At 35.4% G+C, this 17,010-nt stretch overlaps 1 protein-coding gene across 1 annotated transcript in view; it reads left to right on the top strand.

The window, feature by feature from the left end:
• ATRNL1 (attractin like 1) overlaps window positions 1-17,010 on the top strand; it is a 701,048-nt gene that overhangs the window by 514,594 nt on the left and 169,444 nt on the right. The gene's annotated exons all lie outside the window — the stretch shown is intronic.

The raw sequence follows: 17,010 nt of genomic DNA, 5'->3' as shown, positions 1-17,010 counted from the left end.
ATAGACATATGAAAAAATAATATTAGTTAATGACTTGTCTCCATTAGATGAAAACAATAACTAAGGAATTAACCATAGTGGCACACTGTCAACCATAAGACAGGAGAAAATGTCCAGAGCAATTAAATGAAGTATATCATTTCTTCAACCATGGTCATTTCTACTGGGTTTCCAGGTTCAAAGGTGTAAATGTAACATATGGAGGCCATCCCCTCCTGCACTAGAACTAGAAACTGTACAGGTGACTTTGGAATGCCCATTAATCATGCAAGCTATTCCCATAAATAGTAAAACCTAAAGAAACAGCATGGCTAAATAGTGTACATTTTCAGTTCCCATAATATTTATAGCTGAAAGTTACACAGATGTCAACAATACTGAGGGCTCAGAGTTAAAATGAAAGCACTTGAAAAATTTTGTGAATTACCCTCCTTACAGTAGATTTATGGGGTCAGACAAATGTATGTTTGATTCTCATCTCACCTGTTACATGAATATATTGGTACGTCATCAAATTATCGGAAGGATTGAATTCGCTTAGTATGAGGCCTGCCACATAGTTAGTTCGTTGCAGTAATGGAACATGCTGTTCTGAGAAGATGGTGTGGTGAGAGGAGTAGCCCTGACTGCAGTCATTCTTAAGAGGCTTTATTTTCTTACTTGTGTGTTTATTATGGGCCTCAAATGAGATTTCTAAGGGGAAAAAAAAAAAAAGGAGTTCCTTAGTTAGATCAGTCTTGAATATCACTGACTTCAAATTTAGCCACACCTGGTTTTATATTCCAGACCTGTCACCTGATAGCTGGCTGATTGGGGCCAAATTACTTAACTTCTCTGAACTCAGTTTCCTTGTCAATAAAATAAAAATAAATAGCAGCCTCATAGGGTGGTCCTGAGGATTTAATGAAGTCATCCATGTAAAGGGCTTTCCAGTGCCTGGTACACATTATTAGACTCAATAAGTAGTAGCTGTTATTACTCTTATTCTTACTACTAAATACAGTGTTTCAGGTTCTGCATGTCTTCGAACAATATGGAAGAGGCAAACACCTACTGCCCAGAAGTGGATTGACTTTGAAGCTGATGAACCTTAAGCCTAAAGGCTCCTCGTTTGCACAGGCCCCTTCCAAAGACTTGTACTTACTACTGTATTCTCAATTTTATATTCTTTTTCTTAAAGAGGGCCTCCAAAACTCCCAAGACTCCAGCAAAACCTGGATCTAGGTTTTGCTACCCTGAAGGTTTTGTTGTTGTTCTTGCTTTTTAACTGACAAATTTGAAGGAAAGTCTTTAAAAGGAAGTCCAAAAATTTATCCCACCTAATGAACACATTGGTTTATATTAAATTACTATTTTAAACCCAAATACCATAAATTCTGTGTTGTACATTCAACTCCAAAATGATGCTGCAAGTAAAAATGGCATGCTAAGAAACGAAAACTAGAGGTAACTTGAGTGTGGCAGTAAAACTCTAAACAAATGTAATCAGTGATATAGAATTGTCTAATTTTTTATACTCAGTGTTTTCTAAGCTCTTTTTCTTAAAGAAAGGAAAATAGTTTTAACAGATCAGTGAGGAAGTTAACTGATTAAACTTATTCAAAATAAATATCAGTCCCTCTTCAAGTTAGAGTGTGTCAAAAGCATATTGAAGCACAGATCTTCCAACAAATTATAAATTGTCTATTACACACGCAATAATTGAAGCTGAGAAAATTACATATTTGAAATCAATGAAACAAACCCTGGGGTTACAAAAATAAACTGCAGTCCACAGAAAATATATTCTTATTTTAAATGGTTAGCTTCAAAACTTCGGGAGAAAATGATTTGAGGTCTTTCTGGTGATATCAGTTAGTGAGTTTGAATAAAGCCTTAATAAAATTACTGTAAATGCCTTGTAATTTATATTGTTAATCTTGGTCTTTAAAAGAATTTATTGATGGATTTTCTTATACCTACATGTTCAGTAGGTGTGACATATGAAAAATATAATGTAAAGCAGTTAAGAAAAATACTCTTGATTTACAAGGCAGGTTTTTAAAAAATGTGTACCCCCCCCCCTTTTAAAAGAGTATATCTACTTCAAGGTAAATAAAGTGTATTAAAAATGTTTCACCTAAAAAATACAAAATTTTAATCTTAATGAACAGATGATATTAACTTTTTAGGAAGCCAGATTTTATGGAAATTGAAGCACACTTAGTAACAGAAAAAATCTATTATCTATCAAATATGTTACCCTAACATTGTGATACAAAACACCATTCCCATTTTAAAGAGAAAGAAATATAAGAATAACCAGGATTAAATAATTTCCCCAAGGTTACTGATGCAACCAGAACAAACATTCATAGGATTCTTGCTTCCAGTCTGTTTCTTAATCTTGTTAGTTCACATCATCTCTCAGCATTTTTAGAAAATGCATTTTTTATTATGTCTTCAGCAGATTGTGAATCTAATATACCAGCTTTCCTCTTTTCTATGCTTTCCTTCCTTGAGAACACTTTCAGGAGAGAAATCAGTTATAGTTTTCCATCTTTTCCAAATCGTTAAAAATATAAAAGATCATAGTGTAGTAAATCAGTTTAGAAGCTCAATGACTTGATTGGGATGCTCAATTTTACCATAATAGCCTAATCTGAAATGTTATCTGAAATGCTTACTCCTTCATAATTCTTTTCTACACTACAAAAATTGTTCATAACAAGAACAATCTTGGAGAAAAAAATAAGGTGAGATGTTTCAGACAGCTTAATGGGGCTGCCACTGTACTAGATAACCATTGTTTAGAGGAGTCTTGGATTTAGCCGAAAGCTGGTATAGACTGAACGTATTGAACAATGTCTTAAGTTGCACTTTAAAAGTCAGGATAGACAGTCCTCATAAGAAATGAAAGCTCCTTTGACCATTATAGGTGTTCTGTGGCTAGAGATGAAGTGCCATACTAACAGAACAGAGCTTGCAATTTGTGGAATTGGACTCCAAGGTGAAAAAGAAGGTTAACAATTTTTTGTAAAAATTCTTCTTTCCTAACAACAGAAATTCCAAAATTATTGAATACAATATTCACGAAGACAATTTTATACTATGCCTGGTGCTTATAAGTAGGAGTTAGAGAAATATCATATTGCTCAATATTTTGGCAACTAATTACAAAAGTCTCCCTAACCAAGTCTAACTGAATCGCTCCCCTACAAAAATTTCAGCCTTATTAAGTATCTTACTCATTGACATGGTCCATTTGAAGAAGCAATTTATTAGTCTAATGGTTAATACCTGTTAGATGAAGCTGAGCAATGAAAAGATTTTAATTGAAAGCAAATGCAGTAAATTCGGGCTCTTCTTTTTTCTAGTCTCATGAAAGATTGATACACACACATCCACACACACGATCTCCTTTTCCCTGGACAATTTTAATACGTTTTCCCTATGAAATAAAAGCCATAATTATCCCCACAGATATTTTTTTGCAAGTGAAATTGCTTTTCATTTGGCAAAAACTAAACCTGTGATTCACAGCAGCTTAGAGCACTCAAGGTCAAAGAGTACATCTTGCCTGCTTTGACTGACATTTTTGCAGGCTAAATCAGACCTGCATGATTCAGCTGCATTAAGATTCATTATGCTGCAAGAGGAGAGATTTGGGGGTGATGTAAAAGAGCATAAAGGGAATTGTCTTGGAAATTGTGGCTAGTGACTGAGGTAAAAATCAACCATAGCCAATAGGCAGTGTCAATTGGTATTTGATTGGGGACACAATGTTTTCCTGCTACCCCCTTTATACAAAGAGCTAGCAAAGAACATTAGGGAAGATTTAGTAAAGAAAACTCTTGCTGGGAAGTAGGAAAAGAGGGACTCTCCTTTGCTGCGAGAAGTGATGTCAAGGTAGGGAGCAAGAGCAGGGTAAATGGCTATTTTTAGTAGTTCTCAGCTCGGGCATTGAAAGTAAATCAAGTGTGTATGTTTTATAAAAGGAAAGGAAAATCCATCACCAAAACACTTCCCTTAGACGTCCACTATTAGCAATTCATTCCTTTTAGATTTCTTCATCATGTTTGTTCATCAGTTCCCTTTAAAACTCATATTCCCAGAAGGAGTTAAAATATTTCTACATCAGGTAGGACTTGCACAAGGAGAACACAAGAAAATTGCTTTGGGAGGATGGGGCATCAGAAGAGTGGAGTGTTTTAAAAAGATTGCTGTATGACTTAACCTCACCAGCACCCCATTTTTGCTTAATATTTGGTTTATTGTCTCTCACAATTGGTATATAACCTAGTCATAGTGGATCATATTCTGGACCAACTACATAATCTACAGTACAAAATAAAAATACTCATTTTGTTTAAAAATTATTAAAAATTTCAAGAAGGAGAATTTCGAGAATTTCAAGAATTTTAGCAGAGCATTTACCCAAGCTTGGGACCCTTCTAAGCGTAGGGCTCTGTGCAACTGCACAGGCCAAATGCCAATGAAGTCCGCCTTCATTTTAGTCATTATAATGGTAGAAACGGCGAACTCCCACCTGGGTTAATGAACGTGTTTCATTAAAGATATCTAAACATTTTGACTTGTGAATTCTCAACACTAATACCAAAAATTTGAACACAAATTCTTTTTAGGTTAATGTGGGGCTTTAGAAGTCACTAAATGTAACTTTTTTTTTTTTTCCTATCCAACTGATCTATCTTATCTGCCTATCCATCTTTCCTTATTTGCCTGACTTCTGTGGGAATACATAGGATTCATGAGTTCCTATCTTATCATTGCAGGTTTGGACCGCGTGCCCTCCTCACTAAACCTGAGTTTCAAAAGCCTTGTCCCCACTCGCCATTCCTAACTCATGAGCCATCCAGGTGCAAAACCCCAAGGATTGCTCCCTCTAGCCTCCCCAAGCCAAGACTCATCCTAGAACAAACAACCAGCCATTTTCCCAGCCCCAGGTTTGAGGTTAGCATGCGTGTAGATGATACCTGGCTATGCCAAATCCTAGAATTAAATTAATGAGAGCTAGGAGTTTTTTAGGGTAAGGATCTCTGAGGTCCCAGGTAATAGGAAAATTAAGCCTACAAGAGTCTTCGTCACCTAAGCTATAAAAAGCACCTCTGGGTAGAATAGATTTCACATTCCTATTCAAAATTGAGTAAACTGCTATGTAAACCATTATTCATTTCCTTTCTAACATATTTTGACTTCAGTCCGACAGTAGCATGCTTTTTGATCCCTCTATTAAATTCTCTACTCATCTTTTGTTGACATGTCACTGTAATTAATATTACATTAATCCCATGACAGACAAAATGCCCCAGGACTTCTTTTCTTATTTTATTTTTTAAGATTAGGTATCACTGATAACACTTTTTTTTTTTTTTGCCGTGTGGCTCGGCTTGGGGGATCTTAGTTCACAGACCAGGGATCGAACCCTCGCCCCCTGTTGTGGAAGCACAGAGTCCTAACCACTGGACTGCCAGAGAACTCCCTTTAAAAAAAAAAAAAAAGGCCGATAATACTTCTGACCTTCTAATCTTTCACTCAGTTCTGTTTGGAGTAAATGAGGTCATTCTTTTGATTTAAGGCTGTCATTTCTTTCTCCCAGCCTCATCCCACAGGCATCAAGAAAAGTTAAATGAAACAATGGCATTTTTTATAATGTTGATGAATAGTCATAAGACATTAGCTGAGAAATGAACAGCATTGAGTTTTTGAACAATCAACTGTTAATTTTTAATGTTACACTTAGAATATAATGATAAATCCTGCCTTTGATTAGAGTTGACCATTAAAAACTCTATTTTTAAGTAATGTATAGTAACTACATTATGTCTAGTGTAATTCTAAGTACATACTTCTAAAATATTTACCTCCAAATTTTTCCTTCTAAAACATATATAACCATAGCTTGTCAAATTCATAACAAGTGAATGTGAATAGTTTGGTTAAAAAATGTTGAATCATCCTGGTAATATCTGGCTGGATTTTTAAAATAGTATAATCATTTTATCTTTTTAAAAGAAAATACCTAAATAAAATAGTACTCTTTTTAAATTCAATGTATTATATTCTAAGTGTTGCATTATCAATAGGATACTTTGACTTTAGGAAACAGTATTAATAGTATATTCTCTTCAAACAAAAAGTGTTTACCCACTAAGTATCATTTTATGGTGTTGGATTATTCTTCTGAACTGGATCTTTTTAAAATTTAATAGGCTTCCAGTTATAATCCAATATAACAAAATAAACATGAAATCAAGTCTCTAGAACAAAATATGAAAAGTTACCATGTTTGAACTTAAAAAGACAAATGTAGTATATGGACTTCATAATATGTAAGAAAACCAGAGGGGTCAGTACAATAATTTTTAAGGTGGAATGTTTAGGAGAAAGTAATCTACAGAAAAGTCAAATACTGTTGTTTTTTTTTTAACATCTTTATTGGAGTATAATTGCTTTACAATGGTGTGTTAGTTTCTGCTTTATAACAAAGTGAATCAGCTATACATATACATATATCCCCATATCTCTTCCCTCTTGCGTCTCCCTCCCTCCCACCCTCCCTATCCCACCCCTCTAGGTGGTCACAAAGCACCGAGCTGATCTCCCTGTGCTATGTGGCTGCTTCCCACTAGCTATCTATTTTACATTTGGTAGTGTATATATGTCCATGCCACTCTCTCACTTTGTCCCAGCTTACCCTTCCCCCTCCCCATATCCTCAAGTCCATTCTCTAGTAGGTCTGTGTCTTTATTCCCGTCTTGCCCCTATAGGTTCTTCATGACCTTTTTTTTTTTTTCCCCTTAGATTCCATATATATGTGTTAGCATACTGTATTTGTTTTTCTCTTTCTGACTTACTTCACTCTGTATGACAGACTCTAACTCCATCCACCTCACTACAAATAACTCCATTTCGTTTCTTTTTATGGCTGAGTAATATTCCATTGTATATATGTGCCACATCTTCTTTACCCATTCATCCAATGATGGACATTTAGGTTGCTTCCATGTCCTGGCTATTGTAAATAGAGCTGCAATGAACATTTTGGTACATGACTCTTTTTCAATTATGGTTTTCTCAATCCCACTATATGCCCAGTAGTGGGATTGCTGGGTTGTATGGTAGTTCTAGTTTTAGTTTTTTAAGGAACCTCCATACTGTTCTCCATAGTGGCTGTATCAATTTACATTCCCACCAACAGTGCAAGAGGGTTCCCTTTTCTCCACACCCTCTCCAGCATTTATTGTTTCTACACTTTTTGATGATGGCCATTCTGACCGGTGTGAGATGATATCTCATTGTAGTTTTGATTTGCATTTCTCTAATGATTAATGATGTTGAGCATTCTTTCATGTGTCTGTTGGCAATCTGTATATCTTCTTTGGAGAAATGTCTATTTATGTCTTCTGCCCATTTTTGGATTGGGTTGTTCGTTTTTTTGTTATTGAGCTGCATGAGCTGCTTGTAAATCTTGGAGATGAATCCTTTGTCAGTTGCTTCATTTGCAAATATTTTCTCCCATTCTGAGGGTTGTCTTTTTGTCTTGTTGATGGTTTCCTTTGCTGTGCAAAAGCTTTTAAGTTTCATTAGGTCCCATTTGTTTATTTTTGTTTTTATTTCCATTTCTCTAGGAGCTGGGTCAAAAAGGATCTTGCTGTGATTTATGTCATAGAGTGTTCTGCCTATGTTTTCCTCTAAGAGTTTGATAGTGTCTGGCCTTACATTTAGGTCTTTAATCCATTTTGAGTTTATTTTTGTGTATGGTATTAGGGAGTGTTCTAATTTCATACTTTTGCATGTACCTGTCCAGTTTTCCCAGCACCACTTATTGAAGAGGCTGTCTTTTCTCCATTGTATATTCTTGCCTCCTTTATCAAAGATAAGGTGACCATATGTGCGTGAGTTTATCTCTGGGCTTTCTATCCTGTTCTCAAATACTCTTTATTGAAGGAATTTCAGTGTGCTAGAGGTAACATTTAAGCAGTGTTATAGACTTTATGCTTTCTTGATGGCATAGCAAATTAGTCTATGATCTAGTGGATTACCAAGCTTAATCACATATGCAAGATAACACATCTTTAAAATAAATGAGATACTCCAAGAGTCAATAGTATGTTATCTAGAAAGTATGTGCAGTACCAAGACCTTACTCCAAATTAGACTTTTGCCTCCAATCATATAAAGCATATGTTAATCCTGACATGGAGTATCTGTAGCAAGATGTTACATATCGTTACGCAAGTGCCATTTGGCCTCCTTGGAAGAATATGAACTGGTGAAGGGTAAAGAAGCTTTTCATAATAATGAACAGGATATGGAAGCTTCCAGCCTCTTAAAGCATGAACCCCGAAACTGGAAAGCTTCACTTCCACGATACCTTCACTTTTGTTATCTCAACACCATCACAAAACTCCAAGAAAACTGTCAGGAGGCCTTAGGAGGCCAGTAGCAGCTTAAATATGACTCACTGACAATTATCACCAAGCAAACAAGTTATCACAGTAGCATGTAGTGGGTACAAAGGGTAAGGTGCCTATGTGCATAATTGTCAGAGAGATAGGCAATCTTTAGAACACATGAATTGTTTTATTATTGGGGCTCTTGGATTATAAGTGTCACAGAAAATACCACGACATCACTGGCTTTTTTCTTCTATGCATGTGTATCAAAGAAACTGGACCAATTCAACCTGAAGGGACTGTCATTTTCAGACTTGGGCCTACCAGCTTGACACTGACATTGGGAGTAGAATGCTCGCCTCATTTAAAGAAATACAAGAACCATCACTTTCATATCACATTCCATATGACCCAGATGTATTCTTTGAAAGATATGGTAGAGAAAGTTTGAAGATTTGAATTGCCACATAGAGAAAAATGTTTCTAAAGAATTTTTGAAAGTCTGTGTGCTCGATAAAGTGCCACCTGATCAAATTAAGATTCTCCCCAGAACAAATAAGCTTGAACATCGATTAGAAATACATCCTGAAAGCTTTAGCAATGAAATGTATTGATGCCTACAACTTATTATGAAATGTCTCCAAAAAAATGGATTGAGAAAATGGATAAATGGATAGATCTGTGATAAAGCTGTGATAAAGCAAATATAGAAAATTGTTAAGATTTATAGATTTGGGGTGACAGGTATATGGTGGTTACTATACAGTTCTTCTAACTTTTCTGCATGCTTGAAGACTTTCATAATGACATGTTGTTGGGAAATGCATTTATCAGTAGAAAAGGGGAACAATCATTTCTCTGACTGGGAAGGCAGTCAACCTACACACTTGAACACAGAATTTATAGGCAGACAGGCCAAGATGAGACTCCTTATTCTTCCACATAGTGTCTGTGTGACCCTGACCAAGTTAATTTAATCACTAAGCTCTTATTTTATCATCTATAAAAGGAGTGTAATAATACCTGCTGTATAGTGTAGATGTAAGAATTAAAAATATATGAAGTATCTGACATTGAGTAAACATTGAAAAAGTACAAGTTATTGTTTTTTCAAATTTTTACTACTTTTTATGTCTGCTAGTAACTGAATAGAATAAAATGATTTATACATCTTAATTTCCTTTAAAAATGTTTCTAAATTTAAAAGATTAATTTCACTACTGGAATTGTGACTTTAATTGTTATGTCAAGAAATGTAAAGTTCTTGCTAAGGAAATAATATATTTCCTATAATATCCAAATTGAGCAATAATTCTGTAGCATTAAGGAAAAGTAATTGATGTAAATTCCAATATTTGATGTATTTTAAGATTAGATTTACCAAATTTAAACTTAACTCTAGTTTACTAACAAGAAAGAAAGAGATATCTAGTATAAAACTCTAGCCAACACATTGTTTTCAACAAAACAATTCATTCAACAAAAAATAGCCCAGTGTTAGATGCTAGGGGAGAGAAAATGGAGCCTAATACAAGACCTTCACCCATAAAAGGCTCTCAGTGTGGTTAGGAAGAAATATCCAGCCCTTGGGAAAAAAGAACAATGCATAAGTTAAAAATATAAGACAAGTAACAAAGAAGTATGTGATTAAGAACCGAATGAATAATATAGATAATATGTGCTGAGAGTTCAGAAGAGGAAAAAAATCATTACGGCCTTGAAGTGAAAGGTTTGGGGCTTCCTTGCCTATGTAAGTCCTTTGAAATATGAAAGAATCTTATTGAGAACATGTGGTTTTGGAGGAACACAAAACACAATTGAATAGATAGTAATGTTCGGGGCAGGCCTTTCCTTGAGAATTATGAACAGGAGGGAAGAATGAGAACAGAATATGTAACAACAATCACAAGATTAGTAGCTGAATGTTATACCCTTCCTTCATTTCAAGAGGTATTTATTTACTGTCTAGTTCGTATAAAGAATTGGGATAGGTGCCGAGGGCTAACATGAATGAGATTTGGCCCTAACTTCAAGGAGTTTATGAGTGACATTAAACAGCATTAGCTATTAAATGCCAAGTATATGGCAGGCTAGTCGAAGTTTACAGTCTATTAGAAGAGCTAAGAAAAAAAATCTGTGATATACAGAGTATAAAAGAGCAAATGCAGTAAAAAAGATCCGATAAAGTGCTAGGTGAATTTAAAGAAGAAAGTTTTCTTACATTTGACATATAAGGGAGATATTCATGCAGGAGATAATAGTGAGTTGGTCTTTGAAGAGGAATGAGTAGAACGTGGACAGAGAGGCAGTGAAAGAGTAAGGTAATTGATAAGAATGAACCAAGGCATAGAAGTAAAGCCTATATATGAAATAAAGTACATGGTTCTTTCTGGAGACTGTAGGGAGAGAAGGGTGGTTGAAAGGGAGATTAAGCCAGACCACCAGGGCCTTGAATACCAAGCTAAGTGCTTTGAACTTTATTCTGTTGGCAGTAGGAAGCTATTAAATGATTATGAGCTGAGGAATGAAATGTTCAGAACTTTTTTATTTGTTTTTAATCTGGCAGGTTGTGTAGGGTGAATTGGAAGAAGAAAAGTCCAGGTGCAAAATGACCATAAGGCAATGAGAGCCTGAACCAGGGACACAGGAGGAGCTATTTCAGAGAAAAAGGACATAACCTAGTTCAACATCAAGGGCCGGGGGACAGCAGAATGTACCAAAGTAGAGTGTGGTGGGAGATTGACATTGTTTAGAATTGCCAATAAATGGCGATAATAAAAAGACAACCGGTTTTTAGCCACTTTTATTATTCTTTAATTCTCTACAGACAAAGCCCCCTTCATTGCCTGCACCCAGGGAAGATTGCTCCCACCACCTCCCACCTTTGTATGCCACTGCACAGGAGTGGAAGCAGTTAAAGAAGTCTTTCAGATTTAAGTTTAACACCTGGGCGTTTGAGGGCGCTTTTAATAGAAAAATAAATTAGGAAGATAAAAGAGCAGATTTGAGAGTGAGTTCAATTTTGTACATGTTAAATATGAGTTACCGCTAGAATAGCCAAGTGATAATATCCTACATTGGAAATGTGGGAGTGGGTGTAGCTCAGCTGAGAAGTTAGAGCAGACATCTAGATTGGGGAGTCATCTGTTTAGAGGTGGGGACAACTAAAGCAGGTGGAATGTGTCTAGCTTTGAGGGCTGTGATATTTATAATTGAGTATCTATAATATCACCCACTTATCTGGTCTCTAAAGCATATGGATCGTAAGTCAAATAATACTCAAGATATGTACAGACGGGGCCACTTGCCAGAAAGCTCCATCTTGAATTGCCTTCCTTTCAGTTCCTGCCAGTACTACAGTTGAAATCATTGATACTTGAAAGCTAAGTATAAGAAGGATTTTAAGTAGATTCCTTTTATTTTTTTCTAAATTCTATCACTGCAACTTAGTTGATTGACTAATTATTTATACCTAAATAAATTTAGAAAATTGTAGTATGGACTTGACGACACGGGCGGTGGGAAAGGGTAAGCTGGGACAAAGTGAGAGAGTGGCATGGACATATATACACTACCAAATGTAAAATAGATAGCTAGTGGGAAGCAGCCACATAGCACAGGGAGATCAGCTCGGTGCTTTGTGACCACCTAGAGGGGTGGGATAGGGAGGGTGGGAGGGAGGGAGACGCAAGAGGGAAGAGATACGGGGATATATGTATATGTATAGCTGATTCACTTTGTTATAAAGCAGAAACTAACACACACACACAAAAAGAAAATTATAGAATTTAGTTTAGATTGACTACATTAGAACTTAACTGCCTAAAGAAATGCTTTCAATGATTTACAGGGTAATATTCTGCCTTGACATTCCTCCAGGGTTGGTAAAAAAACATAAAATGTCAAAGTAGTCTGCGAAACTAGCATTAAACAGATTGTCTGTTATACACACTAGACTTGTGCCTTTTATAATTTGGTTCCTGGCAAATGATTCTCTTTTCTCAATAATTGTTATGCTCCCTCTTGTCTGGCAGTGAAGATCCCTTTTGATCTTGACTGTTAGGAATTTTAGAACTATATTTAATGATAAAGTGCATTAACCATTTTATCTTAAACAGCTGGTAGAACAATCTCCCTAGTTCATCTATATGGGTATGGACTTCTCTTTCAGGCTTTATTCTTAGTTGCCTTGGTATACATATGAGTTTTATTGTTAGCTATTCCAAATATTTTAGAGGATAAGTCAGGTTATAAATTATGCATAATAATAATAAATAGTTGAAAGCATGCTAAACAATATTTTTTATTTATTTATTTTTATTTTTTATCTTTTCTTGTGATGAGAACTTTTAAGATCTACCCTCTTAGCAACTTTCAAATATACAGCACAGTATTATTAACTATAGTCGCCATGCTGTACATTGCAGCCCCATGAGTTATTTATTTTGAAATAGTGATTTTTTTTCATTTTCACAAACATTTCTTTCTTTTCTATTTTTTTAATAGATTTATTTATTTTTGGCTGCATTGGGTCTTCGTTGCTGCGTGCAGCCTTTCTCTAGTTGCAGTGAGCGGGGGCTACTCTTCGTTGCGGTGCGCGGGCCTCCCATTGCAGTGGCCTCTCCCGTTGCAGAGCACAGGCTCTAGGCACGTGGGCTTCAGTAGTTGTGGCATGCAGGCTCAGTAGTTGTGGCTCGTGGGCTCTAGAGCGCAGGCTCAGTAGTTGTGGTGCACGGGCTTAGTTGCTCCATGGCATATGGGATCTTCCCAGACCTGGGCTCGAACCCATGTCCCCTGCATTGGCAGGCAGATTCTTAACCACAGCGTCACCAGGGAAGTCCCTAAACAATATTTTTTAAAAGTTTGGTTGAGGAGGTAGCCAAAAAGGAAGAACCAGAAAGAATAACACAGTATATTGGGGAAAGAAGTACTACTCCTATAATTTAAATAACAACAACAACTGCCATTTTTTTATACGTATATGGTGTTAGGTAGTTTACATAATTATATCTAGTAACCGGAATATCACCATATTATAGGGGAGAAAATTAAGGCTCAGGGAGCCAGTGACTTTTTCTAGTGGTGAAGCTGGCGACTGAACAAAGATCTCACTTACTTCCACAACACACAACATGTGTTTTACCCACTCATCAAGGCTCTATCCTTAGAATATATATCCAAAATATGTTTTTGTCATTTGCTAGCTATTTTTTCTGGGTCTGTAAGGAACATTTTAAGCTTAATTTTCTATGATTTTAGAATGAAACTGAGATAGCAGACAACCAACACAGTATAAAATTTAAAATTTTTACTGTTTAAAATAACATCAAAAGTTTTAAATACCTAGGAATAAATATAACACAAGAAATGTGTAAAGCCTCTACAATGAAAACTGAAAACATTATTGAAAACCAAAAATGTCATAGTAAATGGAGTGATATACCATGCTCAAGAATCAGAAGACTCAATATTATAATGATGTCAGTTCTCCCCAAACTGAGAATAGACTCAGTGTTATCCCAATCAAAATCCTAGAGATATTTTTTTTGGAAATTGGCAAACTGATTCTAAAATATTTGTGGAAATTGAATGGCAAAGAACATCCAAAGAAAAAAACTGTGCGCTACTAGATATCAAGACCTATTATAAAGCTTTATTAATTAAGACAATTTGGAGTTGGTGCAAGGATAGCCAGATAGACCAATGGGTAGTGTAGTATGAATATGACAAAGGTGACGTTGCATTGTATTAGAAAAAGAATCACCTTTTCAATAAATCATGATAGGTTAATTGGATATACATATAGGAAAAAATTATTGGGACTCCCATCTCACACCATACACAAAAATCAAATTCAAATGGATCACAGACCTAAAGTGTGAAAAATAGAGCAATAAAGTTTTTAAAGGAAAACAGGAGAACATCTTCATTACCTGGCAATATTTAATGATTTCTTAAACATGACACAAAAGTGGTAGCCATAATGGAAAATGTGATGTATTAAACTATACTAAGGCCCTTTTTTTTAATCAAAAGATACCATTAAGAGAGTGAAAATGTAACCCATGGAATGGGACAAGGTATTTACTACATAAATATCTAACAAAGGACTCATGCCTCATTATATATAAAGAACTCCTTCAAATTAACAAGAAAAGATGCAGTCAAAGCAATAGAGAAAAAGAACAAAGCACTTGAGCAAGTACTATTCATGATAGCCATATGTCAATCAAAATTAGAATGATAAGCTGGGCTCCTTTGTTGTAAATTAGTTGACCATATGCGCATGGGTTTATTTCTGGGCTCACTATTCTGTTCCATTGATCTATGTGTCAGTTTTTATGCCAATACCATACTATTTTGATTACTATAGCCTTGTAATATAGTTTGAAACCGGGAAATGTGATGCCTCAAGCTTTGTTCTTTCTCAAGATTGCTTTGGCTATTCAGGGTCTTTTGTAGTTCCATACAAATTTTAGTATTGTTTTTTCGATTTCTGTTCAAAATACCATTGGAATTCTGATAAGGATTGCATTGCATCCATAGATTGCTTTGGGTAATATGGACACTGTAACAATATTAATTCTTCCAATCCATGAGCACAGAATATCTTTCCATTTATTTGTGTCTTCTTCAGTTTCTTTCATCAATGTCCTGGTTCTCAGTGTACATTTCCCCCCTTGGTTAAACTTATTCCTAGGTATTTTATTCTTTTTTTATGTAATTGTAAATGGGTTGTTAAACGGTAGTCTCTTCAATACATGATATTGGGAAAACTGGACAGCCACATGAAAAAGAATGAAATTGGATCCCTATCTTATACCATACACAAAAATTGACTAAAAATGGATTGAAGACTTAAATGTAAGACCTGAAATCATAAAACTAGAAGAAAACATAGGGGATAAGGTCCTTGACATCAGTTTTGAGAATGATTTTTTGGATTTGACACCAAAACCAAAGGCAACAAAAGCAGAAATAAACAAGTGGGACTACTTCAAACTAAAATGCTCTGAACAGCAAAGGAAACCATCAACAGAATGAAAAGGCAGCCTACCAAATGGGAGAAAATATTTGCAAGTTATATATCTAATAAGAGGTTAATATCCAAATTATATAAAGAACTCACACAGCAAAATAACCCTCCCCCCACCAAGAAAAAACAATCTGATTAAAAATAGCCAACAGGTACTCAACATCACTAATCATCAGGGAAATGCAAATCAAAACCACAATGAGATATCAGCTCACATCTGTTGGAATGGCCGTCCTCAAAAAGACAAGAAGTAACGTGTTGATGGGGATGTGGAGAAGAGGAATTCTTGTGCACTGTTGGTGGGGATGTGTTTGGTGAGGCCACTTTCAAAAACAGTATGGCTGTTCCTCACAAAATTAAAAACAGAGCTACCATATGACCCAGTAATTTCACTTCTGGATATTTATCCAAAGGAAATGAAACACCAAGTCAAAAAGACATGTACACACGCATGTTCATTGAAGCATTAGTCACAGTAGCCAAGAAACAACCTAAGTGTACTTCAGTGGATGAATGTATAAAGAGAATATGTGACTGGGCGGGTGGCGAGGGAAATAGAGAGAGGTTGGTAAAAGGGTACTAACTTTCAGCTATAAGATGAGTAAGTTCTGAGAATCTAATGTAAAACATGGTGATTATACTTGATAACACTGCATTGTATAATTGAAATTTGCTAAGAGATTAGAACTTAAATGTTCTCACCCAAAAAAGAGATAAAAATAGATAAATTGTAGTATATACAATTCACCTCAGCAGACTCATTTTGAAAGAGGCCAATAATTCCTAAGTTTGTTCTGACTATTAGATATGATAATAAATGCTAAAATATGTATAAATTGTAAAGTACCTGCAAATGCAGATATTATTAAAATGTTAATATTTTTATTCATAGTTAATTACTTGCTCAAGTTGAAAATACCAAGCGTTCTTTAAATGATTCCGTGAATTGATATTTAGTACGTGGTCTGCCATGGTTACCCAGCCTGGGATTTGTTACTTTAACATGTCAATGGCAAAGTCAATGTGTAAGTTGCTAGTGATTTTGAAAGTGTCTTTGTATTCAGTAGTCTTGTACTTTGTTTGTAATTGAAGGTCATTCTTTAAGAAAAGAATGATATCCAAGACCGCAAATTCATTGTCCTTTCTAAGCTCTTGAGAGTAGAGATTTGCCACATCAATGTGTGGTTGAGCTTTTGCTATTCAGGTTACTCAGGCTGATGCTCACAGCTTTATTCTTTTCATATGATGCAGATAATTCCAAGAATATTATTCTTTACTTGATTGACTCTTAGAAAATGTATACCTATGTTATCATTTGAAAGCTATGAAACAATATCCTTTTTTGCTTTAGGGAAGCCCCTTCTCTCACCAGTACACTTACTAGATTTTACTTGTCTTATCTTCATAGCAATCCATGTACTAGGGATGTTATATTTAGAAATTATACCTCATACTAGCTATAGGCTGGGGTGTTGTCTCTTGAAGTTCTTGATGAAAACATGCTCCAAGCACCTATTTCATTTAGGTATTATTGTAGGCTAAAACTCTCCCCGCTCCAAAAAATCCCAGCTTTCC

Source organism: Eubalaena glacialis, chromosome 1, assembly GCF_028564815.1.
Source record: "Eubalaena glacialis isolate mEubGla1 chromosome 1, mEubGla1.1.hap2.+ XY, whole genome shotgun sequence".
Classification (NCBI taxonomy): domain Eukaryota; kingdom Metazoa; phylum Chordata; class Mammalia; order Artiodactyla; family Balaenidae; genus Eubalaena; species Eubalaena glacialis.
The sequence above is the reverse complement of the archived record's forward strand: the minus strand, read 5'-3'. Positions and strand labels throughout refer to the sequence as shown.